Here is a 27,132-nt window from a genome sequence, read left to right as displayed (position 1 = left end):
CAAAAAACCGACTCACAATGAACTTTTAAACTTTCGCTGAACTTTTGCCAACAATTTTTAAAAGCTTTTTACAGTCTAGAATGGTTTTTTCACTGTGCTCTTTCAGGGTACAATCTGTATATTTTTTTTACACATCAAATAAGATCAAATACTGCATGACCACAACTTTCAACTTTTGAAAGTTTTTTTTTGTCATAAGTTTTTTTTCCGCGGAGACTTTTTGAGGTAAAATGTAGGTACTTTTGTGTACCCACCAAATATGGCATAATCGATTATTAAGCTTTTTTGAGCTTATAGTGTAACTGTTTGAACTTTCAACATAAACCTGCACATCTACACTTCAAAGCCTTTCTCGATATGTCATTTATTAAAATTGGTTCAGCAGTTGCTAAGATCTCACAGACAAAAGAATCAGGTCATAATTCAAAACTTTCAAGCATTCACTTAGCTTTGACCTGGAACATTTTGAAACTTTTTTTCTTCAATATTTGTCTTTTTGTAATGCTCTTTCAAAGTACCTATATAATATAGTACGTACTTCTTTATATACGTTGAAGGCTTTGAGTATAGAGTTGACATCAATTATTGAGCTTTTTTGAGCTTAAGGCGCAACTTTTTTGTGAACTTTTTTCTTAAACATTTGACTTCTTTTAATGCTCTTTCAAGGTATAATATACGTACTACTGTGTATACATTGAATGTACTACATATAGGCTAAAATCAATTATTGAGCTTTTTTGAGCTTTACGGCGCAACTTTTTGAACTTTTAATTAAAACCTGCACATCTACGGGTCAAAAGCTTTTTTTTGAGACATCGTTGAGCAAAATCGGTTCAGCCGTTCCTGAGATCTTAGAGTCAAAAGAATCCAGTCATAATTGAGCTTTTTTTGAGCTTTTCACAGCGCAGCTTTTTTTGTAAACATTTTTCTTCAACATTCGACTTCTTTCGATGCTCTTTCAAGGTATAATATATATACTTCTCTACATAAGTCAAATACGCTAAATATAGGCTAAAATCAATTATTGAGCTTTTTTGAGCTTTAAGGCGCAACTTTTTTGTAAACTTTTTTCTTCGACATTAGACTTCTTTCGATGCTCTTTCAAGGTACAATATACGTACTTCTCTGTATACATTAACTGCGCTACGTATAGGCTAAATTCAATTATGGTGCTTTTTTGAGCTTTAAGGCGCAACTTTTTCGAAAACTTTTTCTTCGACATTACACTTCTTTCGATGCTCTTTCAAGGTATCATATACGTACTTCTCTGTATACATTAAATGCGCTATGTATAGGCTAAAATCAATTATTGAGCTTTTTTGAGCTTTACGGCACAACTTTTTGAACTTTTGATAAAAACCTGCACATCTACAGCTCAAAAGCTTTTTTTTGAGACTTTGTCGATCAAAATCGGTTCAGCCGTTCCTGAGATCTCAGTATTACAAAAATCCGGTCATAATTTTAATATATAGAATAGATAGATAGATATTGAGCTTTTTTTTGAGTTTTAAAGCACAAATTTTTTGTGAACTTTTTTCTTCAACATTTGACTTTTTTAGATGCTCTTTCAAGGTATAATATAAGTACTACTGTGAATACGTGACATATGCTACATATAGGCTAAAATCAATTATTGAGCTTTTTTGAGCTTTATGGCACAACTTTTTTGTAAACTTTTTTTTTGACATTGGACTTCTTTCGATGCTCTTTCAAGATATAATATACATATTTCTCTATATATGTCGAATGCACTACGCATAGGCTAAAATCAATTATTGAGCTTTTTTGAGCTTTAAGGCACAACTTTTTTGTGAACTTTTTTCTTCAACATTTGACTTTTTTAGATGCTCTTTCAAGGTATAATATACGTACTACTGTGTGTATGTCGAATGCGCTACGTATGGACAAAAATCAATTATTGAGCTTTTTTAAGCTTTACGGCGCAACTTTTTGAACTTTTGATTAAAACCTGCACATCTACGGGTTAAAAGCTTTTTTTTGAGACTTCGTCGATCAAAATCGGTTCAGCCGTTCCTGAGATCTCGCTGTCACAAGAATCTGGTCATAATCTTAATATATAGAAGATATAGAATCAATTGTTGAGCTTTTCTGAGCGTATGACAAAAAATTTTTGTAAGCTTTTTCTTTGACATTCAACTTTTTTTTATGCTCTTTCAACGTATAATATATGTACTACTGTGTATACATCAAATGCGCTACGTATAGGCTAAAATCAATTATTGAGCTTTTTTGAGCTTTATGGCGCAACTTTTTTATGAACTTTTTTCTTCGACATTTGACTTCTTTTGATGCTCTTTCAAGGTATAATATACGTACTTCTCTGTATACCTCAAGTTGGCTACGTATAGACAAAAATCAATTATTGAGCTTTTTTGAGCTTTAAGGCACAACTTTTTTGTGAACTTTTTTCTTCAACATTTGACTTTTTTAGATGCTCTTTCAAGGTATAATATACGTACTACTGTGTGTACGTCGAATGCGCTACGTATGGACAAAAATCAATTGTTGAGCTTTTTTGAGCTTTACGGCGAAACTTTTTGAACTTTTGATTAAAACCTGCACATCTACGGGTCAAAAGCTTTTTTTTGAGACTTCGTTGATCAAAATCGGTTCAGCCGTTCCTGAGATCTCGCTGTCACAAGAATCCGGTCATAATTTGTTGATCAAAATCGGTTCAGCCGTTCCTGAGATCTCGCTGTCACAAGAATCCGGTCATAATTTTAATATATAGATTATTGTAGGTATAGTTAAGTAGATAATACTTAATTTATTTCAAGTAATTATTTTCTATTTTATTGATACGTATAGGCTAAAATCAATTATTGAGCTTTTTTGAGCTTTATGGCGCAACTTTTTTATGAACTTTTTTCTTCGACATTTGACTTCTTTTGATGCTCTTTCAAGGTATAATATACGTACTTCTCTGTATACCTCAAGTTGGCTACGTATAGACAAAAATCAATTATTGAGCTTTTTTGAGCTTTAAGGCACAACTTTTTTGTGAACTTTTTTCTTCAACATTTGACTTTTTTAGATGCTCTTTCAAGGTATAATATACGTACTACTGTGTGTACGTCGAATGCGCTACGTATGGACAAAAATCAATTGTTGAGCTTTTTTGAGCTTTACGGCGCAACTTTTTGAACTTTTGATTAAAACCTGCACATCTACGGGTCAAAAGCTTTTTTTTGAGACTTCGTTGATCAAAATCGGTTCAGCCGTTCCTGAGATCTCGCTGTCACAAGAATCCGGTCATAATTTTAATATATAGATGAAGTCGACTACCGGTAGATTTCAAGTCGTTTCGGAGCCTCCAGCAACTTTTTGGAAATTACCGGAGCATCCAGTAGATTTTTAAATGCTCAAAAGGAGGGGTATCGAAAAGGCCATTTTTTGGCCCCAGACAGTTATCGACTAAACCACTCATAAATTGTTGTAATAAATGCCCCAAATACGAATCCGTGGTTAGTTGACCCAAAATGACCATTTTTTGGGCTCCAGGGGTCCCCAAAGTTCCGAATAAAAAAAGAATTTTTGGAACCACTGAGGATTATTTTCAAAAACTTTTTTGGCTTAAAATATCTGTTTGAACCCGTTAAACATTATACTAGACAATTTTTCCATTTTCGACCCTCAGGGGCAGAAATTGGGGGGTTTTAATTTTTGGAAAATTTTGGAACCACCATTTGAACCTACCCCTTTGAACCCCCCTAAAAAGCTGCTTACAGTTTATTAGTATCTGAAAGACCTCCATCCTACCAAATTTTCAGCTCAATAAAAATTTTCGCTGGTACTCAAAAATCCAATTTTCCAATTTTTTGTAATTTGGATTTTTTGGGAACCCCTGGATAGCTGGAAACCTGAGATTTGCGCCAAACGTAACGTTTTGAGGCATATATTCAATTACCTATGTGAAAAAGTTTAATTAAGCTTCCTGTATATTCATAATTTTGAACCCTTTTTTAGGGCCCCCCACTTTGGGCACCCCTGAAAAAAGCGATTATGCATATTTTTTCAAATAAATTGAAGAATTTACAATCGGAAAACACTAGCAAGAGCTCGATAATTTTTCACTCGATTTTACCAATAACTTTCAACATTGAGCTTTTTTGGGCCAAATTCTGAGATTTTACTCTTCGAAAAAACGTTAAAATCACGTTTTCATGATTTCAACGAAGTAAAATCTCAGAATTTGGCCCAAAAAAGCTCAATTTTGAACATTATTGGTAAAATCGAGTGAAAAATTATCGAGCTCTTGCTAGTGTTTTCCAAATGTAAATTCTTCAATTTATTTGAAAAAATATGCATAATCGTCTTTTTCAGGGGTTCCGAAAATGGAGGGCTCTGAAAAAAGGGTTCAAAATTACAAATGTACACGGAGCTTAATTAAACTTTTTCATTTGGTTAATTGAATATATACTTCAAAACGTTACGTTTGGCGCAAATCGCAGGTTTCCAGCTATCCAGGGGTTCCCAAAAAATCCAAATTACAAAAAATTGGAAAATTGGATTTTTGAGTACCAGCGAAAATTTTTATTGAGCTGAAAATTTGGTAGGATGGAGGTCTTTCAAGTAATAATGAACTGTAAAAAGGTTTTTAGCGGGGTTCAAAGGGGTGGGTTCAAAATGGTGGTTTCAAAATTTTCCAAAAATTAAAACCCCCCGAATTTCTGCTCCCAAGGGTCGAAAATGGAAAAATTTTCCCTTATCATGTTTAACGGGTTCAAGCAGATATTTTACGCCAAAAAAGTTTTTGAAAATAATCCTCAGTGGTTCCAAAAATTCTTTTTTTATTCGCAACTTTGGGGACCCCTTGGAGCCCAAAAAATGGTCATTTTGGGTCAACTAACCACGGATTCGTATTTGGGGCATTTATTACAACAATTTATGAGTGGTTTAGTCGATAACTGTCTGGGGCCAAAAAATGGCCTTATCGATACCCCTCCTTTCTATAAAATTTTACCAAACAGAGACACCCCATTTTTGACATTATTCTGAGGTGGATCCCAGGCAGTTTCCCGTTCTGGAGCCTCCAGCAAATTTTTAGAAATTTCTGTTTTTCAAAAAATATCACATAATCTATCCCAATCAACTTTTGGCTTTCCAAATCCATTTGATGAAATTTTGTAGAAATTTCAAGTTTCAAAAATCTACTGGAGTCTCTAAGAATTTTCAAAAAGTCGTTGTAGGCCACAAAATGACTCAAACCCACCACCAGTCGACTTAATAGCGTATATAAATTGGATTGCAGCCTTAATTTCCGCTTCCCAACTTCATTTGATGAAATTTTGTGGGATTTTCAAGTTTAAAAAATGTGCTGGAGGCTCCAGAATTGCTCAAAATGGTTTGAAATCGTTTCCAATCGATTTGGCAGGTCGAAAATAGCGTATATCCCAAATTTCAAATTTCTAGGTTAATTTGGTAAAATTTTGATTTTTTTTTCATTTTTGGGCTAAATTTGATTTTCAAAAATTCACAAAAATTTTGAAAAATATATTTTAACTGAACTGGTCACGCTTATAGAATATTTGACGTAGAATAATTTTAGTTCAATCACTTTTTTCCCTTCGACCAAGGGTAATTTCGGCGATATATCCGAAAAACGTAGATTGACAAAGGTTAATGACCTCTTGAGGGGGTGGCAGACAAGTTGCAGTGTGCAACTTTGATCAAAATATTTTCGGGTCTAATGTGAATCGAGTTTACGTTTTAAATTGTCGATTTTCATTTTTAAAAACAATTTTCATAAAATTGGCAACTTTACCCCCTCCTTAGTAAGGGTGAAATCGCCATTTTGGGAAAATCTGAACTGGTCATGCTGGTAGTAAGTTTAGCGTAGAACAATTTTTGTTTGAATATTTTTCCTCTCGGACCCTTCATGTCGGCGATACAGCCGAAAAACCTGTATCGGCAAAGATTATTTTGATTATGGGGGTTTTAAGACATGATATTTTGATCTAGCTTGATGTTTCGTTCAAATCGAAGAGTGCCAGTTTAAAAAGATTCCCATTACCAAAGTCCACATTTATTTTTGGATTTTTAGGAAATTTTCGAGAATTTAAAAAAGTTGCTATTATTATAACGTTTTCCAATTTTAAAATTTACTTATCATTTTTTTCAAAAACAAAATGGCGAGTTTATTCTACTTCAACCCCGAAGCCTGGCTCAATTTTTCAAATTTCTCCAGGAAATTACAATTACTCTAGGAAGGCTAAAAACGAACCTCTGCTCCAACACTGCAGATTTTTTTTATGTTGAATATCCACCTTTTCGACCATTTTGAGCCATTACCACAGAATTCTTGCTGTATCTCAATTCGAAAGTGAATTATTTTACTCAGAATCTCATTCTTCAATGCCTTTGAACAAGAAATCTGCATTTGAACACACATAATTGAAATTTCAAAATCGAAAACACATCCCCTCCCACTTCCCTCACCCCCCGGGACATGAATCAAAATTTCAGGAGTCAAAGCTATTTCAAAAATTTCAATCTTGCGTGTAGTCAAAAACTGAATTTCAAAGTAACACCTACAATACCATTTACATACCAATTTTTTCGATTATTTTCAAAAAGAAGAGTGCACTTTTTTCGAAGGTAGGTAATATTACCTATTATTTGAAAAAAATGCAATGAAAAAACTTTCCTGAATTTTAATTTGCTTCACTGTTGAATAAGTATACTTCAAATAGTCGAATTAATATCTACTAAAAAGTGGAAGTTTCATCAAATTTTCCATAAGCTGCAAATTTTGAATTGAGGAAAAGAGAGTGGCAAAATTAGAAAGGGGTGAAGGAAGAGACCTATTTGAAGCTCGATCCATTAAACATTTTTTTTAATGCACATCGCTTCAACCCCACCCCCTCTCCCCCTCCTTAAGACCAGCCCATGGTACAAATTTTCAATCAAGGGATTGTTTTGGGAGTTCTAACAGGGTGCATTTTTCGATTCTTGATAAATTTTTGAAAATAAAAAACTGAAATTGGCAATGTTCCCCATTTTTAAGCCTAACGAATCGATTGAAAACGATTTAGAACCATTTTGAACAGTTTTGAAACCTTTATAGTGATTTTGAAAGTGCAAATGTTCACAATATTTTGTCCAATGAAGATGGAATGTATCCTAATTTCAACATGCTGAATCGATTGAAGATGGTTTCAAGCTGTTTTGGAGCTTCCATGAAACTTTTTTGAAATCCCATATCAAAGAGTCCCATACTTAAAATCTGCTCAAATCAACTCAACAAGCAATTTTTCTGAAGACTAAGAGTGCTGAATGTAGATATTTTATTCATTTTTTTAGAGATGACTACCAATCTTAATGTTTGATACTTTTTTCTAAACGGGAGGGTCGCAGTGGTCCTTATTTAGGTAAACCTTTTGAAATAATTCATCTCTTTTCAAAGAAAAACCTTTTTTGCACCTTCAAAATTGAAGATCAGTGTTCATTTTGGAGTCAAACAATAATTTTTTAAAAAGAGAATTAGTTTCTTTGAAATATAAGAATTCGATGGTCATTATCATACCTACTTTTGATCGTTAGGAATTTTCAAAATTTTTTCCCCTCTTTGGAGCTCAATTTTTTCAAAATTCTCAAAGAAAGCCTAATATGAGAAATAACCTTCTTCTTCGAAAAGGGGAAGGGAGGAGACGAGAGGATCCCCGACTTCATTTTCATCACTGGATGAAATGTATCTGAGAAGCAATCAGAACCAATCAAACGCATCAAAGGTGGGTATTTTATTTTATCAAAAGCTCCCCCCCCACGCAACGATGTGCAATTTTTTCGTCAACTTGCAGCAAACAAATGAATAGAAAAATGTCAAATGACAAATTTTGATTTGATATTCGCAACACGAGATTTTTTTATCTTACTCTGCACACGATGCAGTTATCTTGTGAGCGATTAATTTGAACCTTACATAAAAAAAATTACGTAAAATTAAGTTTCTCACTGATAACATTTATCCAAGGTTTTAAGCTTATTTCTCGACTCACGTATCGCGTTTAAACAGTGTGTAATAAACGGAACAGAAGAAGAAGAAGAAAAAGAAAGAAAAACTCACCGATCATCAATCTCCTTCGGAAAAAATCAACTCATTAAAACATCGTTTGCAGAGCGCCGCGCCGAAAACGAAACAACTTGATGAATTTTACTCGTATACAAAAGACGCATTCTCGTGTTTTGAAAAACGCTCAACATGAAATGCAATTTTCTTCGACATTAATTTACGAGAACTGAAACTGAAGACATGTATATTGAAAGTATTATTCCTCGTTGCAAGTAGGTATTAAAAATACAAAAGAGTAGATATATTTCAATAGTGAACTGCTTATGTAACTTATTTACGGAGCGAAATAAATGCAAGTATCGTCTTTACAATATACACATAGAGGTAGGTATAAGGTACGAGTACGTTAGCTTTAGTATATTTTAACGCAGGCCATACTCAGCTCATAAAATCTCGTTTTCATTCCTGTGTACTTAGTTACTTGTTAAGTCTTTTTCAATGCATATGTATTACGGTGGATTTGGTTTCATCGTAATTCAATAGGTGTACGTGTGGAATTACGTTGAGCTTTTCGATAAAAGAAATCGTTCTCGATGATTGATAAGTAGGTACCTATCATTTTTTAAATCGAGAAATTGAGTTTCGATCCAATTGGATTTCTGTATTCGTGGATCATTTGTCGTTTCTCTTTTTGCAGGGGTAAATTCAAGAGGGGTATCTCCTTTGGCATTTTTTCAGGTTGCAGTAATTTTTGGAATTTTGTCAAGAACAAATTTTTCTGTAATTTACTTATTGATTCACTTTGATTTTTCAAACTTTGGTCAAATTTTTGACTTTCGAATTTGGTCCATAAATAAAAATTAAGCAAAGTAAAAATGAACTGAAAACGTTTCACCATCAAAAAGTAGCCATTTTCTAGGCTTTCAAAAAAAAACTTCATTTATCGAATCACCTCCAGAGAGATCTTGAGATACAACTGAATCCTCCCTTCCTGAACCCCTCATCCTTCCAGTATCTACCTATTTTACCGTTTTTCATTATCCAAAGTGTTTTTACAGACACACATACTTAAGAAAAAAATTCCTTTATTAATTTTTTTATTACTTAGTATCAATGTCATTGACTTGAAAATATTTTTCCACCGATCAAAAAAATTACCCCCAAGGGCAGTGACCTTTGAAGTATGAATGTACCAATTCCTCACGCTCCAGAAGCCTGTTCAGTATAGATAGAAGGTAGGTACCTATATCTACGTAGATAATACTCGTACATCTACGAGACGAGTGAAACGTGAAATAAGAAGCCACAGGGAAATAACATCAAGAGAAAAAGAATATTTCACAACTTGGCAATATTTTCTATTTGCCATCCATCACTGTACAAAAAAAAGCATACTTACACAAACGGAACGTGGATTAATATATAGAAAAATCAAAATTCTCCGATGGGACGGTTATACTTAAATCACCAATCCAAATATTTTGCATCAAGAACGAATTTATCAAAATGTCAGTCTAATGAAAACTGATGGTTTTCACGACGAATTTTCTTTTAAACCGTAATCTTTACAGTTGATCAATTTGTTGGATTAATTTTCCAAATACTTACCTACGTACTGTGTATTTGGTTTGAGGAGAGTCGAATAGAGTTGACCTCGTGATACAAGAACTCGAACTATCTACTCAAAGATTAATTGAATCGTTGGTCCTAAAAATTAAATGGATGAGTTGTAGGAGATTTGGCGTTAATTTTTCAGCAGCATCTTCTGTAAACTTTTTTCAAGTTTTTTTTGATAGGTGGTAGTCTTGTAAAATATTCAGTTAGGATTATCATTTCCGTTTTATAACTTCATGAAGAGAAGATCTGGGACAATTTTACCGGTTTGAGATCTTCTACAGAACTGCCTCATTCTGATATCTAATAACTACCTACATGATTGAACCGAGGTATGAGCATTGGGCAGGATTTCAAGGAGAACAAATACGGAACCAATATAAGATAAAATAAGTATCTACCTTAGGGTAAACCTCCCCCCCCAAGGAAGACCTTCATTTTGAGTTGAAAGTTACTCAGAAAAAATGTTATTAGCTCCAATGGTTCTCCTAGAAGAAAGATGTTTGCGGCCCAGACAACGGAGGATCGATCTAGGACCCTAAACTATGTACCAATAGTCCAAATTTCAGACGCAAAAGTCAATACATTTTTTGAGTAGTGGGAAATTGTCAAAAATTCAAATTTGGGTCAAAGAAATCAAAAAATAAAAATCTCAAAAAATTGTCTTAGAAATCTGAAATTTTGTTTGCATCCTATTTGTTGACCTTCTGAGCCAAGTGGGGATGGCGATGGTTTCAAACCTTTTTGGAGATTCCAGAAGATTAGGTATTGAATATTGAACCATTTTTGAAAAAACGCCGAGCAGGATTAAAATTTGATTTTTTCGAAATTCACAAGCATAGACACAATGGATGAACATCACTTTCCAAAAACTTTTTGAAATTTTAATTGAACACTCAAACATTGTTCATTGGAACTTGAAAGGAATGATGAACTGGATAGAATACCGAACTGAACTGAATGCTGAACTAAATACTGAACTGAATACTGAAATTGTATTTTATTTCACATTATGCACACTATAACTTTTGTTCTGAAAGTTGAAAATTTTCATCTTTTCATCTTTTCATCTTTTTCTTCTCAAGTTCTCATTGTTTTGTCTTCTCATCTTTTCGTCTTCTCGTCTTCTTGTCTTTTCATCTTCTTGTCCTCTCATCTTTTCATCTTCTTGTCATTTCGTGTTTTTGTCTTTTCATCTTTTCTTTTCATCTTTCTGTCTTCTCATGTTTTTGCATTCTTGTCTTTTCATCTTCTTGTCATTTCGTCTTCTCGTCGTTTCGTCTTCTCGTCGTTTCGTCTTCTCGTCGTTTCGTCTTCTCGTCGTTTCGTCTTCTCGTTGTTTCGTCTTCTCGTCGTTTCGTCTTCTCATCGTTTCATCTTCTCGTCGTTTCGTCTTCTCGTCGTTTCGTCCCCTCGTCATTTTGTCTTCTCATTGTTTTGTCTTCTCATGTTTTTGCATTCTTGTCTTTTTTTCTTCTCGTTATTTCATCTTCTCGTCGCTTCGTCTACTCGTCGTTTCGTCTACTCGTCGTTTCGTCTACTCGTCGTTTCGTCTACTCGTCGTTTCGTCTACTCGTCGTTTCGTCTACTCGTCGTTTCGTCTACTCGTCGTTTCGTCTACTCGTTGTTTTGTCTACTCGTCGTTTCGTCTACTCGTCGTTTCGTCTTCTCGACGTTTTGTCTTCTTGTTGTTTCGTCTTCTCGACGTTTCGTCTTCTCGTTGTTTCGTCTTCTCATGTTTTTTCATTCTTGTCTTCTTTTTCCTCATTGTTTCATCTTCTTGCCGCTTCGTCTTCTCGTCGTTTCATCTTCTCGACGTTTTGTCTTCTCGTCGTTTTGTCTTCTCATGTTTCTGCATTCTTGTCTTTTTTTCTTCTCGTTGTTTCATCTTCTCGTCGCTTCGTCTACTCGTCGTTTCATCTACACATCATTTCATCTACTCGTCGATCGTTTTGTCTTCTTGCCGTTTTGTCTTCTCAACATTTCATCTTTTCTTCTTTCCATCTTTTCACCTTTTCCCCTTTTCGTCTTCTCATCTTCTCGTATTTTCATCTTTTTGCCTTTTTGTCTTTTCATCTTTCTGTCTTTTTTATCTTTTCAATTTTTCATCTTTCTGTATTTCTACATTTGAGTCTCTTCTTTGCTACGTTCTTTCTTTCTTTTTTTCTTCTGAAATTAATTAGGTACCTACCTAGTACCTACTTTGAATTTACAGTTTTCCAGATTTAAATAGACACTTTTTAGCTCGTGTTTGAATTTTAATAAATTTTGAAAAAGGAAACTAAAATGACTCGAGAGAAGCGAAGGCAAAAGCTTTCGAAAATTCGCAACCCTGGTGGTAAAAAATATCATTTTCAATGTCTAAAATTGATGTTTCTGAATTTAATGTTTTTCAGAGTTAAAAAAATTGAATTATAAATTTTGAAAAAGAAAACCTAAATGGCACTAGGTATAGTGAAGCGAGAGCAAAAGTTTTCGAAAATTTACATTCAAGGTGGTAAAAAAATATCATTTTTGATGCCTGAAATCTATTTTTTTGTATATTTAACAATAAGAGTTATGTGTTTATGTATTGCAAAAACAAGCAAAGTTTCTCAAAAAAAGAAATGTTCTAAAAAAACAGCTCATTTTTTTAAAAAGAATTGTTTAAATATTCAAGTTGAGAAGTGTTGCATTTATGCCAAGTTTTTATGGCACTTTTTGAAAATCTAGGATTTTAAATATATGACTGGAGTCTCCAGAACGGCTTGAAACCAATTTTAATTGACCCAGTACATAGTTACGTACATTAAAATTTAAAACCAGAGTTTGAAGAACATTTCATCTTCGTAACTTCACTGGGTAAAATTTTATGGGAACTTCAACTTTCAAAAACCTACTGGAGGCTCCCGAACTACTCAAAACAGCTCGAAACCATTTCCAGTCGATTTGAGGAGATTGAAAATAGAAAACACACCAAATTTCAGCTTTCTACTTGTAGGTCAATTTGTTAAAATTTTGATTTTTTCCCCTTTTTGACACAACTTAATATTTTTAAAAATTCACCAAAAATCGAAAAATTCACTTCAGCTTCTTAAATTTTATCCAGTGATGGATTTTTTGATGCTCTTTAAGTTGAGCTTTCTTTTTTTTTTGCCAGTTGAAACACCTCCCTTTGTGAGTGTTTATCTTTAAGAACAATGAACAAGTTCATTAAAAATGATCACATATTAAATGCTAAAGGAATTGAAACGATGACGCGAAAAATGTTTCTAATAATGTCGACTATGTAGGTACTAGGTAGAAGATACCTACCTACATATTTATGCATGTAGCATAATATTAAACCATAGGTGTAGAGATATAACTTATCTTTTGCTCGAATTCGATACGAAGAATGTTTAAAGTTAAGACTCGGCTGCGGCTCGTTATCTTCAAGTACTTAATACCTTCACAGCAGCATCGATATTACCAACGTCGAGAAAGTTTATATAGTACCAAAGCGAAGAAAATATTTGGAAATTTTCCTATATTATAAGCCTAACACGCTTATGACACGAGTAAACTTTAAATTCTATTTGGAAACATGTAAACTATTTCTAATACTTCGCTAACCATCTGCGCTGCGCTTTGAAGGGCGAATTAAAAATACATTATAATTTTCCATATTTGTATACCATAACTTACATAACACACCATAAGTACCTTCAGCTTCTAGTATAATACTTATATCTATCTACAGCTGTAACCTAAAACACATCTTCGGTATAAACATTTAATAACACCCTGTTTAGGTGATACAGTAAAGAAGAAGAAAAAAAAACCTAAAGCCAATATAAGCTAAGCTCAATAATGTGATGTACAGTACATTCTTAACGTCTTGAGAAACACAATATGATATTTTTCGCTGGCTGTTTTTCCAAGTGTCATTTTTCACTCGAATGAAGTAACTGCCTGGTAACATAATATATAGTGTAACTCGTTTTTCTTATTGCTACACAACGCCTAACTTTATTTTTTCTCATTTCGCATTCGCATAAAAAAAATATATACCTTATATTGCCTTATAGTATCTGCTCGTAGAAGTATACACGAGTATCATACAATACGGATATATAATCTTCGACTTTTAGTAAAATATCTAATTCTGAATCAGATGCAACGTATGTAGGTATACGTTATACTCGTAGAAATGAAACGCAGAGAGTTAAATCTTTCTCTTATTTCTCGTGTTAACAGTATAAACTAGGCATGTACCTAGTCTAGGTATATAGGCTATGTAGCTAACTAAAGCGTCGGCTTTATAACTAAAATGTCTCATTTTCTCGGCAAAAATTAAACGCGCAAAAACAAGCGTAAAATAGCAATAAAGGCGTTATTTTAATTATAAGAACAACGCGAAACAGCTATAGCGAAATAACGGGTTAGAAATTCAACTAAATACTAAAAGTCATAATACAGTTCTCGACGAATGACCAGAATAACAATTAACCTCAAACGCTACAAAGTTAACGAAGGCTTTGAAAAAATCAACCCGAGAAATAATATATCAGGAGAAAAAAGTTATTACCCAGGTGGGATGTGAAATACTGGATTATGAAATGCCCAATTCCCCGAAAGGCAAACGTTTTCAACGTGAGAATTCGTTCCTTTTTTCCCCCTATATAGTTTTCTGTATCAGAAATGCTATGGTTTTCATTTTTCAACGTGTTTGGTTGCATACGGTGGAGAATTTTTTTCGAGGCTGGATTATAAGATTTGAAAGGCAAGTATCGGTGTAGAAAGGTAATATTTTTGAAGCAAAACAGCCGAGTGCATAATTTTTCCGTATTAAAATTTATGGATGTTGGTTTGTTTTTTTTTCTTAACATCGAATTTTCAAAATCCTGCTAATCTGAAGCTCATTTTTCTTCAAATTTGAGAATGACTCTTCGATGTTTTTGAAAGTCTTTTTTATATGATGATTTTTAAAGTCAAAGAAATATTGGAGATGTTCATTGTTCACATTTAAGAACTCCGCTTACCCCTTTGTCAACTTCTGCTTCAATAGGATGAAAAATCAACAAAATAGATAATTTTGAAAATCACATTCCTACATAAGGAAAGTGAATTGAATACTTTCTCAAGTACCTAGTAAGGTAGGTCGGTAGTTAGGTAGAAATCAATTTCGTGGCAAAACTTGCAAAAATCTTAAAATAGGTAGGTCATTTATTTTTTGCCAAGTTTAATTGAGGAGGTGGATAGCAAAACGCAATAACTCCATTTTTGGTTTTTTTGGGAAATTAGGAAAAATTGTCAGGAGGGGAAGGGTGGGGGGTCGAGTTCCGAAATTGGTGTCAAATGAAAGGGGAAGGTGCCACAAATAAAATTTCCACTCAATTTCAAAATTTCGGTCACCTGGGTAAGCACAGTGAGGAAAAGAAAAAAAAGTTATTGCGTTTTGAACGCAAAATTTTTTTTTTTGTGTTTTTCTGCAAAAAAACGTATTTTTTATTTGAAAAAATTGATGTTTAATCGAGAATTTTCGATAAAAAAACAATTAAAAAACTGGAATGTCAAATTCAAACAATTCCTGTGTGTGATATGGCATTCAGAGAGTGGCAACGAAAGCACCATTTTTTTAAGTAACTCCTACCCAACGATTTTCAGTACCCACCCGATGAAAAAAAACAGTGTTACCACATCTGCGCAACTGAAATGTATAAAAAGTAGTGGAGTTATTGCGTTTTGCAAACAAAATCTCATTTTTCAATGCATTTAGCTTTAAAATCAGACTTGTTTTCCTCGATTGCGCTATGATATTCAACTGATGGACAAAATCTGACACCGGGAATGGATTCCCCGTTGAATTTTACATAAGGATAGATATCAAACTCAATTTTCGTAATTTTGGAGTTATTGCGTTTTGCTATCCACCTCCTCAATTTTACTTACTTACATATCACCTACTGTGAATTTCTAGCCGTTTTTTCGCTATTCAGATTAAGGTACACAATTCTGGTAATCTTTCGTCAATTTTATTGTCTGTTATATTATTTTTATCCCATCCTACTCATTAGATCAAATATTTAATGATTTTATGTTCATTGTAGTATTTTTCTGTGATAGGTACTTAATAGGTACCAGCCAGATTTTTAGACCTCAAGAAGACTTCGGTTCAAAAATTAGAAAAAAACAACAAGAATATATCAGATTACAGATTTTTAAGGGCATACTTATTTGAATTCTGAAAACATTGTTGAGCCACAAAATCAAAATTGAGCTACCTGCAGTGAGTCTTGGGCCACAAAATTTAAAAAAATATAACATGAGTAATTCGATATCAATACGAGGTTTTTGAAAGGACTATTTGTACCTAATTCTGAAAATCGATGAACCTCAAATCTAACTTGAGCCTTCTAGAGGGAGAGAGAGTCTTGGGACTCAAAATTTTGAAAAAAAATAACCCCAGTAGGTTTTTGTGGAAATTGATTGCGATTCTGAAAACCGTAGAATCTTAAAACCAAAATTCTATCTCTGAGATGAGGTCTTGAGGCTTGAAATTTTTAAAAATAGGTACAACATGGGTGCCGAATTATAGGTTTTCGAAGGCACTGATCGAATTTGCAAAACCGAGTCTTCTGGATTGGGACAATTGAAGCAAGAAATTTTATAAAATATAATCATGGGTATCAAATGAGAGGTTTTTAAAGGTAGGTACTGGTTCTGGTTGCCTTTTGACTCCAAAAATTCAAATTCAACCCCCCCCCACCCCTCCAGAATGGGGGTTGGCGGCCAAAATTTAGAAAAGTGTATTACATTTATTAAATTATGGGTTTTTGAAGGCACCAATCTCAATTCTGAAAACCATTTGACCCCAAAAATCCAAATTGGAGGTCCTAGAACGGAGCTCGGGGCCCAAAATGTTGAAAAATATAAAATGAGTACTGACTTACAGCTTTTTGAAAACAATGATTCTGATTATGAAAATTAATTTGACCCAAGTATCACAATTAAGCCCCCTACAAAAGGACTTGAGGTCCAAAAATTTTGAAAAATCCAACATGAATATCAAATCATCGGTGTTCACTTAGGACCCAATATATTGAAACATGAAGTATGGGAATCGACTTAAAGGTTTCTCAAAGCACTAATTCTGACCCAAAAACCCAAATTAGAGGTCCTAGAACGGAGATCGGGGCACAGAATTTTGAAAAATATAGAATGAGTATTGACTTACTACAGCTTTTTGAAAACAGTGATTCTGATTCTGAAAATTAATTTCATCCAAGTATCACAATTAAGTCCCCTACAAAAGGACTTGAGGTCTAAAAATTTTGAAAAATCCATAATGAGTATCAAATCATATAGGTTTTCACTTGGGACCCAATATTTTGAAACATGAAGTATAAGTACGGGTATTGATTTAAAGGTTTCTCGAAGCACTAACTCTGACCCAAAAACCCAAATTAGAGGCCCTAGAGCGGAGCTCGGGGCCCAAAATTTTGAAAAATATAAAATGAGTATTCACTTACAGAATTTTGAAAACAGTGGTTCTGATTCTGAAAATTAATTTGACCCAAATATCACAATTAAGGTCCTGAAAAAAGGGCTAGAAGTCCCAAAATTTTGAAAAATCCAACATGTGCATCAAATAATAGGGTTTCACTTAAGACCCAATATTTTGAAACATAATTCTGATTATGAAAATCGTTCGACCCCAAAACAAAAATCAAGCCACCTCAAGCCACCTGAAGCCACTTACGTACTTATATGGGTCCCAAAATTTTGAAAAATGAAATATGAGTTTTCAAAGGTAACTAGTCTAATTCTGAAACATGTTTTAACTCAAAACTATAAAGTCTGGAGAGATCGAAATTTCCAGAAAACAAACAAACAAAAAAACAATATGGTTATCGAATTAAAGGTTTTGCAGGCACTGATTCTGATTTTGAAAACTCTTGACCCCATAAACCAAATTTGAGCCTCTTATAAAAGGGACATGGGCTCAAAAAATTAATCGAGTTACAAGTTTTCAAAGGCATCTGATTTCAATTCTGAACTTCATTTGACTTCAAAACCAAAATTTTGAGTCTTCTAGAGGAACGCTCGAGGCTCATGATTTATAAATTGCAATGTGGTTATTGAAATATCAAATATAAATTTTCCAAGACGTCAGTTCTGATTCTCAAATTCGTTTAATCGCAAAATCAAAACTAATCACATTTTTCGAAATTTTGAACTCCTTAGGCAACTGTATATTCGTGTTATTCGTGTTGAAAATGGGCATAATCGATAGGTACCTACTTTAGACCCTAAAACAAAATTTAGAGTGGGGGTTTTCAATTTGAGTTGTTTTTGTGGTCAGAAGAGACTGTCAAAGTTGCGAAAATGGCCATTTTTACCCTACTTCGCAAGTTTGTAGCGACATCAGTATCATTTTGCGAAAAAAACCAAGGTCATTTTCGAGTTCTGCGCACTTTTTTAAGTAAACTACTTTCCCCGATTTTTGATTTTTGAAGTTTCGAGCGCATACGGAAGGTTTCATTTGTACATAAATGTTTTAAAACTCGGAGCGCGCAACACTGGCGTTAACTCCACCACGTAACGGTGGCGCGGAACTGTGTTCACTCGGAGTTCAAATTGAATTTTTTTTATTTAGAAAAATTAGTCTTATGCGCTTGAAACTTCGAAAATCAAAAATCGGGGAAAGTAGTTTACTTAAAAAAGAGCGTAGAATCTGAAAATGACCTTGTTTTTTTTTTTTTGAAAAATAATGTGGGTGTCTGTACAAACTTTTTTTTTTTTGGCTCACCACAGTAGAACACACTTTGTTTCATTTTCAATTGTTGGATCATGACCAGTCTTCTTATTTACAACTCAACTTTAACAACATGAATATACCTAACAATCTTCTTATAACTTGAAAAAACTAAAAGGTAACTTCTGTCTGGTAGTTGGTAGCTCGGTTTCCTCTTCATCCACTCTGATGCCGGTATCCTCTTTGCTGGCATTTGGTTTTGACTGGATCTGTGGTGTTTACCATTGACCTTTTAGTTAATCTAGATGACTATACTCTAATGCAAACTAAGGCCACTGGTTTTGTCGCCAACTCTGTGGATTTCAAATTAGAAACAAACGCATCTGCGCATGTCTCAGGAATTGATGCTTCAATGCTTGTGAACACCTGAACAGTAAACAGAAACACCACCAGCACCCCCACTTCCACCCCTAATCCACGGACAACAAAATACACACACACGTTTCCTGAGACATGCGCAGATGTGTATGTTTCTAATTTGAAATCCACAGAGTTGGCGACATAACCAGTGAGATAATTTTGTGTATGAGTAGCCATCTAGGTTAACTAAAAGGTCGATGGTGTTTACTATGTAGTTTGGTGGTTTTGCAAGCTCGGCTTCCTCTTCGTTCGCTCTGTTGCTGGTGACTTCTTAGGCTTTGGTGATTATCGAAAACTGCAAGCTTGGCATCCTCTTCATCCACTTCACTGCTGAGACCTTCTTCAATGGTGCATTTTGATTGTAAGACCCGGGTAATAGCATCCCTGGCCCACGCACCTATAGAAGAAGAAGAAGAAGAAAATATGTATTTATTCGGCTCAGCACCTTATGCGTCCTTGATAGGCTAGATCTCACTACTAGCTAGCTCCAGCTGAGTTTGGATACTTGATCATGCAGCATCACTTTCACTTTCCTGAGGTGTCTTCATAGTTAATGCTTCCCTGGCAAAGACTGAGAATGGTCTTCCTCCCTGTCCAAGCAGCAGTTCACAGGGCCATTTGTCCAACATTAGGGCCTGGTTGAGCCGGTCTCCAGCTTTGTTGTGTCTAGGACACCTCCATATGATGTGAAGAGTATCTTTGGCTTTTCCTGTGTCGCATCTCAAGCAGGTAGGGGAGTCCCTCTTCTTGGGCTTTTCAAATAGGTATTGACCTATGTCCCCGTGCTACATCAGCGTCGCTACAAACTCTTGAAGTAGGACAAAAACGGTTATTTTTGCAACTTTGACTGTCTCTCCTGACCACAAAAACAATTCAAATTCAAAAAACTTACTCTGTTGTTTGTTTTAGGGTCTAAACTATAGATTAAGCCAATTTTCAACCCAAACACAAAAAAAAAGTCAAAAAAAGTTGCCCGTGTAATTGATACTGCGCAATTCTAAAGTGTACTTACTTGTATGTGTTTTAAAAAAACCACATAAATTACGAAAATGATTAATTCTTAATTTTCAAAAATTTTTTAAAAGTCTAAACTATAATTTGAACGGCACTTCGATTAGCCTATGTAGGTTTCAAACCATACCATTTCCAAAAATCATGGACTCGTTTAAGTCTAAAGAGGACACCTCAAGATATTCCCTCATAAAATTGTTAGTCAACATAAATTTAAAGGTGCAGTAAGTAGGTAGGTACATAATGAAATACTTATCGATAGCGTGAGATTTCAATGTTTTGATATGCATGAGAAAATGAACAATAATACAAATACAACCATTCAATGCACATAATATACCCTATTGAGGTAGGTAGTCGGTAAGTGTGAAAATTACACTAAAATAAATTCATCCATTAATCGAAAGTATTCACGTACCTAATTGAATTAAATATTTCTTAAAACAATTTCTGTGGCTAGCACGCGAGATTTATGCAAGCAATATGTAGAAGGACCGATGAGAAGCAAACGTAGGGTGGGTAAGGTAAATATGCAGAAATATACTATTACACGAATAAGTAATAGATTTAGATACACTTCGAATGTGTCACCGTAAGTTACACTAAAGCTTAACGGAGCTGATTAGAAATTCATAGAGTTGCCATTTTCCATTATGTAGATATGTTTTGCTCATTAGCATTCCTATATAGTTAATGATAAATCTTTCACATTTCTACCTGACTTTTCCCATTTAGTTACCTGTTATTTCAAATGTTGGTAGGTACTTCTGCTCCTACGATAGGTTCTTTTATACTATCTCCGATACGTCGTAATAGGGGATGTTCATTTTCATCGAAACTTTCGCAAAAGGTGATAAGACTCGAGCGGTTTGATACGTTTTGAAAATCACTTATCGGTTTTTATTTGTTACGCAGAAGGTACCTACCTACATAGGCGAGGCAGTTTTGTAATTTTCGACACGTTAACACTTGTGCCGGTCATTTCGAGTGAAAATTTGATGATGGCAAAGAACCTAATTACCAATACTTTTAGAAAATCGCTTTGCCGTACAAAGTTGTAGGTAGAGGTACTCATTTGAACGAACGCGTTCCGCTCTAATAATGCGCAAAACAACAAGTTTTTCTTTTTATTTAGACTATACTGATTTCTTTTCTCAAGATGATACCGCGCGCGTTATTTCGCAAAAGTCCCACGTGTAGCTGTCTCGAGCAATGTGCGAAGATTGATATTCAACAAAAATACGTACAACTCGAAAAAAAAAGAAAAAGACCACCGTGCCGAATGCTTTAAATCGATAAACAATCTTTCGAGTATATTTTCAATTTTACATCGAGTTGAAATTTTCGGCTAAAAACGTGGTAAAAAAAATTTCCTTATACGATGTGAAAAGTAGGGTCACGGAGAAGAAAATATATAATATAGTTCTCGTATATACCTATCTATCTACACGCAGAAATGAAACCTAGCAACCAAATACTTTTAAAATTTCATCGAAAGCTTCTTTTATGGTAATTTGGATGTAGACTGTAACTTTATCCGTTGAAATGTCTGCTTACTAAGAATGTAATATTAAGAAATGAAGAACGCTTTAATAAGAACACTTTTTTTCAACTTATGACGAGGGATCAAGTATTGACAGTTTTGCTTCGAGGGTCTTTTATCTCCGTATTGCGAAATGTATTGAAGGCGAGGCTTTTCGTTCGTTTGATGTGAGATCGGCCTTAGGATATGCTCTACTTAAAACGAGCATCAACTCTGCAGGAAGTGATGCGATGGTGGAACGCAATAAGTTATAAGTTTTAGTCAATAACCTGACCTCAAGTTGCTATATAGGATGATGGTAAAGCTACCGTATATGTACGAGTACGATGCAATGTACCTAGTTTTTATACTTCGTCTAGAAGATGTTCGCCAACGAATCGTCAGATATGAAAAGATTTTTCAAGATTTTTCTTCATCGCTTCTAATTTATTGTTGCAAATTTATCTAATACACGTGAGTAATGTTTAAAACCTCTTGAAACTTTTCAGTGGTTCGAACTAATTTTTCTGTTCAACGAAATTTGGAAAATTGAAAAATCATTAATTTTTTTTAATCAATAAGAATAAAAACAATTTTTGAAGAATAAAACTCGAAATATTAACCTTACAATTCCAGATTTTGTGCGTGATTACTTTTTTTTTTTTTTTTTTTTTAAATAGGTACCTATAATATGTATGTAGAGAAAAAGAGGTGATCAAAAGCTTTATAAAAGGAGTTGAAAATTTGGAAAAATGTGATTAATTTTGATTTTGCGATTAAAAACGAATTTCAGAATCAGAATCGATGTCTTGGAAAAATTGATATTTTAATAAGCGCATTGCATTTTATAAAATGATGAGCCTCGAGCGCTCCTCTAGGAGACTCAAAATTTTGATTTTGAAGTCAAACGAAGTTCAGAATCAAAATCAGATGTCTTTGAAAATTTGTAACTCGATACCCTTTACATTTTATTAAATTTTTGAGCCCATGTCCCTTTTATACGAAGCTCTGGTTTATGGGGTCAAAAGTTTACAGAATCAGAATCAGTGCCTGCAAAACCTGTAATTCGATAACCATATTGTTTTTTTGTTTGTTGGTTTTAGAAAATTTCGATCTCCAGACCCTGGTTTTGGGTTAAAACAAGTTTCAGGATCAAAATCATTGCCTTCGAAAACTCATATTTCATTTTTCAAAATTTTGAGATCCAAAAAAAAGGCTTCAGGTGGCTTAATTAATGTTTTGGAGCCAACCAATTTTCATAATTAGAATTAGTGCTTTGAAAAACCTTTGAATCGATACCTATACTTCATGTTTTAGAATATTGGGTCTTGAGTGTTTTTCTAGGAAGCTCAAATGGGTTTTCAGAATCGAAATCAGCGCCTTCAAGAATCAGAATCTATGATTCGATACTCGAGTTGAATTTTTCAAAACTTTGAGGTCTCGAGCTTTTCTTAGGGGGCCTAATGTGATATTTGGGTCTAATGAATTTTCAGAATCAGAATCACTGTTTTAAAAAACCTGCCAGTGAGTCAATACTTATTTTCATATTTTTCAAAATTTTGGACCCCGAGCTCCGCTCCAGGACCTCAATTTTTGTAGGTTTTTGGGGTCAAATTTTTTTCAGAATAAAAATTTGTGGCTTCAAAAGCCTATAATTCAATACCTCTGATACACTTTTACAAGTTTTGGGCCTCAAGTCCCATTCTGGGAGGCAAAGAGGGAGGGAGGGATGAAGGAGGGAGGAGGGGGTTGAATATAGATTTTTGGGATTAAAATGTATTAGCTAGAATCAGTACTTTCAAAAACCTGTCATTTGATAACCATATATTACATTTTATATAATTTCCAGCCCCAAACTTACTGCCTCGCTCCAAAATACTCAATTTAGCAAACAGCATCAGTGTCTTCGAAAACCTATAATTCGATACCCATGTTATACTTTTCAAAATTTCAAGCCCCAAGACCCCATCTAACGAGAGTTGGAATTTTGATTTTAGCATCCTTCGGTTTTCAGAATTACGATTAATTTTGCAAACGTGGTCAGTGCCTTCGAAAACCTATAATTCGATACCCATGTTGTATTTTTCAAAATTTCAAGCCCCAAGACCCCATCTCAAAGTTGGAATTTTGGTTTCAGGATACTACGGTTTTCAGAATCGCAACCAATTTTTTCAAGGGCCTGCACTTGAATTTATTGCTACTTTTTTCATACTCTGTATTAAGCACTATTCTAAAAGCCTAGATTTATTTAGGTTTCTGGGCACAGTCGGTTTTCATAATTAGAATCAGGACCTCCAAAAACCCCTATAGTTTGATCCCTGGGTTATTTTTCAGAATTTTGGGTCCTAATACTCTCTCTGAGGAAGGTTCAAGTTAGATTTGGGATTCAACGATTTTCAGAATCACAATATTAGTCCCTTCAAAAACCTATCCTAATTTGATATCCATGTTATACTTTTCGAAATTTTGGCCCCTCGCCCCCTCTGAGAAGCTCAATTTCAGTTTTGGGGTCATACAGTTTTCAGAATTAGAATTTAGTGCCTTCAAAAACCTCGAACTAGGTACTTGATATCTAATTACCCATGTTATATATTTTTAAAATTTTGGGCCCCAAGACCCACTGGTGCAGGTAGCTCAATTTTGATTTTGAAGTTCAACAAGGGTTTCAGAGTTCAACTTGGTGCCTCTAAAAATATGCGATATGTCCAAAGTAGACGATTAATTATACTCGGGGCAGGATTTATCGCACACCCTATACGCAATATAACGACCATATCGTAAAGAACCAGAGAACGAATACGACGTAGAGAGAGGTTACACCGTATAAAGCATCGTAGCCGTAGACCTTACGCTGGTACACGAGTACAATAGCAGCTTATTCGTTTCGAACACCTCCACCTTCGACTCCTTCTCGTCTCCTTCGCCGTATTATCATTTTGATTTAGCATTTCGCAAAGCGCTAAAAAGAATAATAACTTGGGAATATTAATTAAATAAAACTTTCCGTGTTAAGACTCTATTTAAGATATTTGTTAATTCGTTTGTGATAAAGTTTGTGTTTTTGATTAGTTGAACATGCTACTTCGCCTTTTAGGCTTATATTAGCATATTTATATACGAACCCCAGCCTCGAGCCACGCCCCTCCACCCTGAGTGGACCTTTCTTCGTCACCTCACGTAGTACTACGTCTTCGAAGCATCGAACTTATTTGCTCTCCCCTTCCTTTGTCTGCTATGTAGCTCTCTCACTCGGCATTTTCAATTAAATCGCCGCGGCGCCGCCGCCGTCCCGAATTATGTTTTGTTTCGTACATAAAAACGGGCGAGATTTATCGGATGATGAAACTATATAAAAGGAGCACGTCGAGTCGTTTATAAATGAAAAATTAATTCGATATTCTCATTTGCAAATATGCTAAAAACCTGCGCCTGTCTTGCCCGATATCTATATCGAGAAAGACAAAAAGGAGAGGCAGACGCGACTCGCGTACATAATAAAATTCCCATAGAGTCTCTCGCAGCTCGCAGAATTTAACGAATACATGAATTTTTATCACGATGCCTGAAATACCACGTTTGTATATACCTACCCGAGCCTCATCTTTACCTCCTCGTCCTTTTTGGCTCTTACCATACTCCCTATCTTGAAACGAATCGAAGCTTTTCGCCAACAAGAACATGTGTTTCAGCAGCATAACTAAAGGGTTTGTACTTTTTTCGTCCTTCATATCGTGTTTTTTTTCTCGATAAATTGAACGGGTCTTTAAATTTGGTGGATTTTTAACATTACTTATATTCAAAATTTTATGAAAAAATTTGCGGCCAATTTCTAAAATGAAATCTGAATACCTCTGGGGAGTAGGTACGAAGACCTCAGTTTGAATACTGGCTTGTTCCTTTTGATCCAATCTCTTCGAGCAGTTCGAGCTCATCAAGTCTTATAGTCCGGCATATGACAATAGGAGTAATTGCACGGCCCCGCCGATCCTCCGGGACAACTTTTTCCTTAAAGGGGACATCCTAAGGAACATTTTAAAGCAAACTTGCCAAAAAAAAGTTGGCCTTACTTACAAAATGGCGGCCATTTTGATTGACAGGTCAGCCGAAATCACAGATTTTGCGTTTTAACATAGGACTTGCACACAATTTTTCAAACCGTACAAAAGTAGATCGAAAGATCATTCAAAAATTTATCACCTGTCAAAATTTCAAGTGCTAAAGTGCGTTTTTCGATTTTTGGTGAATTTTTGAAAATCGAATTTAGGCCAAAAATGAGGGGAAAAATCAAAATTTTACCAAATTCACCAAGAAAGCTGAAATTTGGGATATACCCTATTTTTGACATTACAAATCGATTGGAAACGGTTTCAATTCGTTTTGAGCAGTTCTGGAGCCTCCAGCAGATTTTTGAAACTCGAAATTCCCACAAAATTCCATCAAATTGGAGTTGTAAAGCTAAAATTTATTCTCAAATCTAATTTCAATACGCTACGAAGTATTGCAAATGAATTTCAAGTCGTTTTGAAGCCTCCAGCGACTTTTTGAAAATTCCTGGAGCCTCCAGCAGATTTTTGAAACTTTCAATTTTTACAAAATTTCATCAAAATAGAGATGGAAAGCTAAAATTTACTCTACACTCCAATTTTAACACCCTCTGAAAACGACTTCTAGTGGATTTCAAGTCATTTTAGAGCCTCCACCGACTTTTTTGAACGTTACTGGAGCCTCCAGTAGATTTTTGAAACTTGAAATTTCCCCAAAATTTTATCAAACCAAGATGGAGAGTCGAAATTCATTCTGCAAACTAATTTCAATACGCTACGAAGTTGATTGCTGGTGAATTTTAAGTCGTTTTGGAGCCTCCAGCAACTTTTTGAAAGGTTGTATGACGTTTTCTTTGGAAAATTGATATTTCCTAAAAGTAGCTGGAAGCTTCAAATCCATTTGAAACCACCATGTAGTCTGCGAAGTAAATTTCAGCTTGCCAACTCCATTTGATAAATTATTAATGTTGTGGAAATTTCAAGTTTCAAAAATCTACTGGAGGCTCCAGTAATTTTCAAAAAAAGTCGCCGGAGGCCATAAAATTACTTGAACCCACCTGAAGTCGTCTTCAAGGGTAGCATTAAATTGGACGTCATATTCGTGTTCGGGGTATTCGAGTCATATGAAAATGACACCAACATTATGAAAATAGCTCAACCTTTAATACAGTAAAAATTGAGGTGGGGGCAGAGGCACCAGAGGAGTGTGGATGAGGGTAGCATAAAATTTGACTTCATATTCGTGTTCGGGGTGTTTGATTCATATGAGAACGACACCAATATTATTATACGAGCTCAATTTTTAATATAATAGTAAAAATTGAGGTGGGGGCAGAGGCACTGGAGGGGTGTGGTTGAGGGTAGCATTAAATTGGACGTCATATTCGTGTTCGGGGGGGTTCGATTCATATGGAAACGATATCTCGTTTACCAAAAACAATAATTTACACCAGAATTCATTTTTACCCCCTCTGTTAGTTTTTTCAATTTTTGACCACGACCCACCAAAATTTTTTTTTTGAAAAAAATATATGTTTTTTGGGAGTCGAAAACACATTTAAAAATGCTATTCCCTTTTTTGTGCAGAATCATGATCATTGCTAAAACGGGCAAACAAAGCTAAAAAACGTCATTTTGGGAGGGAAATATGGGGGGAGGGGGGTGAAAATTTTTGTAGGGATACCTCTTATGGATGTTTACAACATACCAAAAAATTGAAAAAAAACGGTTCACATGGGACAGAGAAAAAAATTTCTATTGTAATTTCATG

At 34.7% G+C, this 27,132-nt stretch overlaps 1 protein-coding gene across 2 annotated transcripts in view; it reads right to left on the bottom strand.

Annotated features, from left to right (window-relative positions):
• The window catches only part of LOC135839129 (alkylglycerol monooxygenase-like), a 57,958-nt gene that overhangs the window by 21,658 nt on the left and 9,168 nt on the right, over positions 1–27,132 (bottom strand). The window contains exon 3 of one of the 2 annotated variants that reach the window (XM_065355014.1): positions 8,087–8,264. The gene's annotated coding sequence lies outside the window, so the exon portion shown is untranslated. Of the gene's footprint in view, positions 1–8,086; positions 8,402–27,132 lie in introns of those variants that run through there. The other variant, XM_065355016.1, reaches the window with a different exon arrangement.

The sequence above is a fragment of the Planococcus citri genome, chromosome 3 (assembly GCF_950023065.1).
Source record: "Planococcus citri chromosome 3, ihPlaCitr1.1, whole genome shotgun sequence".
Lineage (NCBI taxonomy): Eukaryota > Metazoa > Arthropoda > Insecta > Hemiptera > Pseudococcidae > Planococcus > Planococcus citri.
Note: the sequence above shows the minus strand (reverse complement) of the source record. Positions and strands in the feature narration are given on the sequence as shown.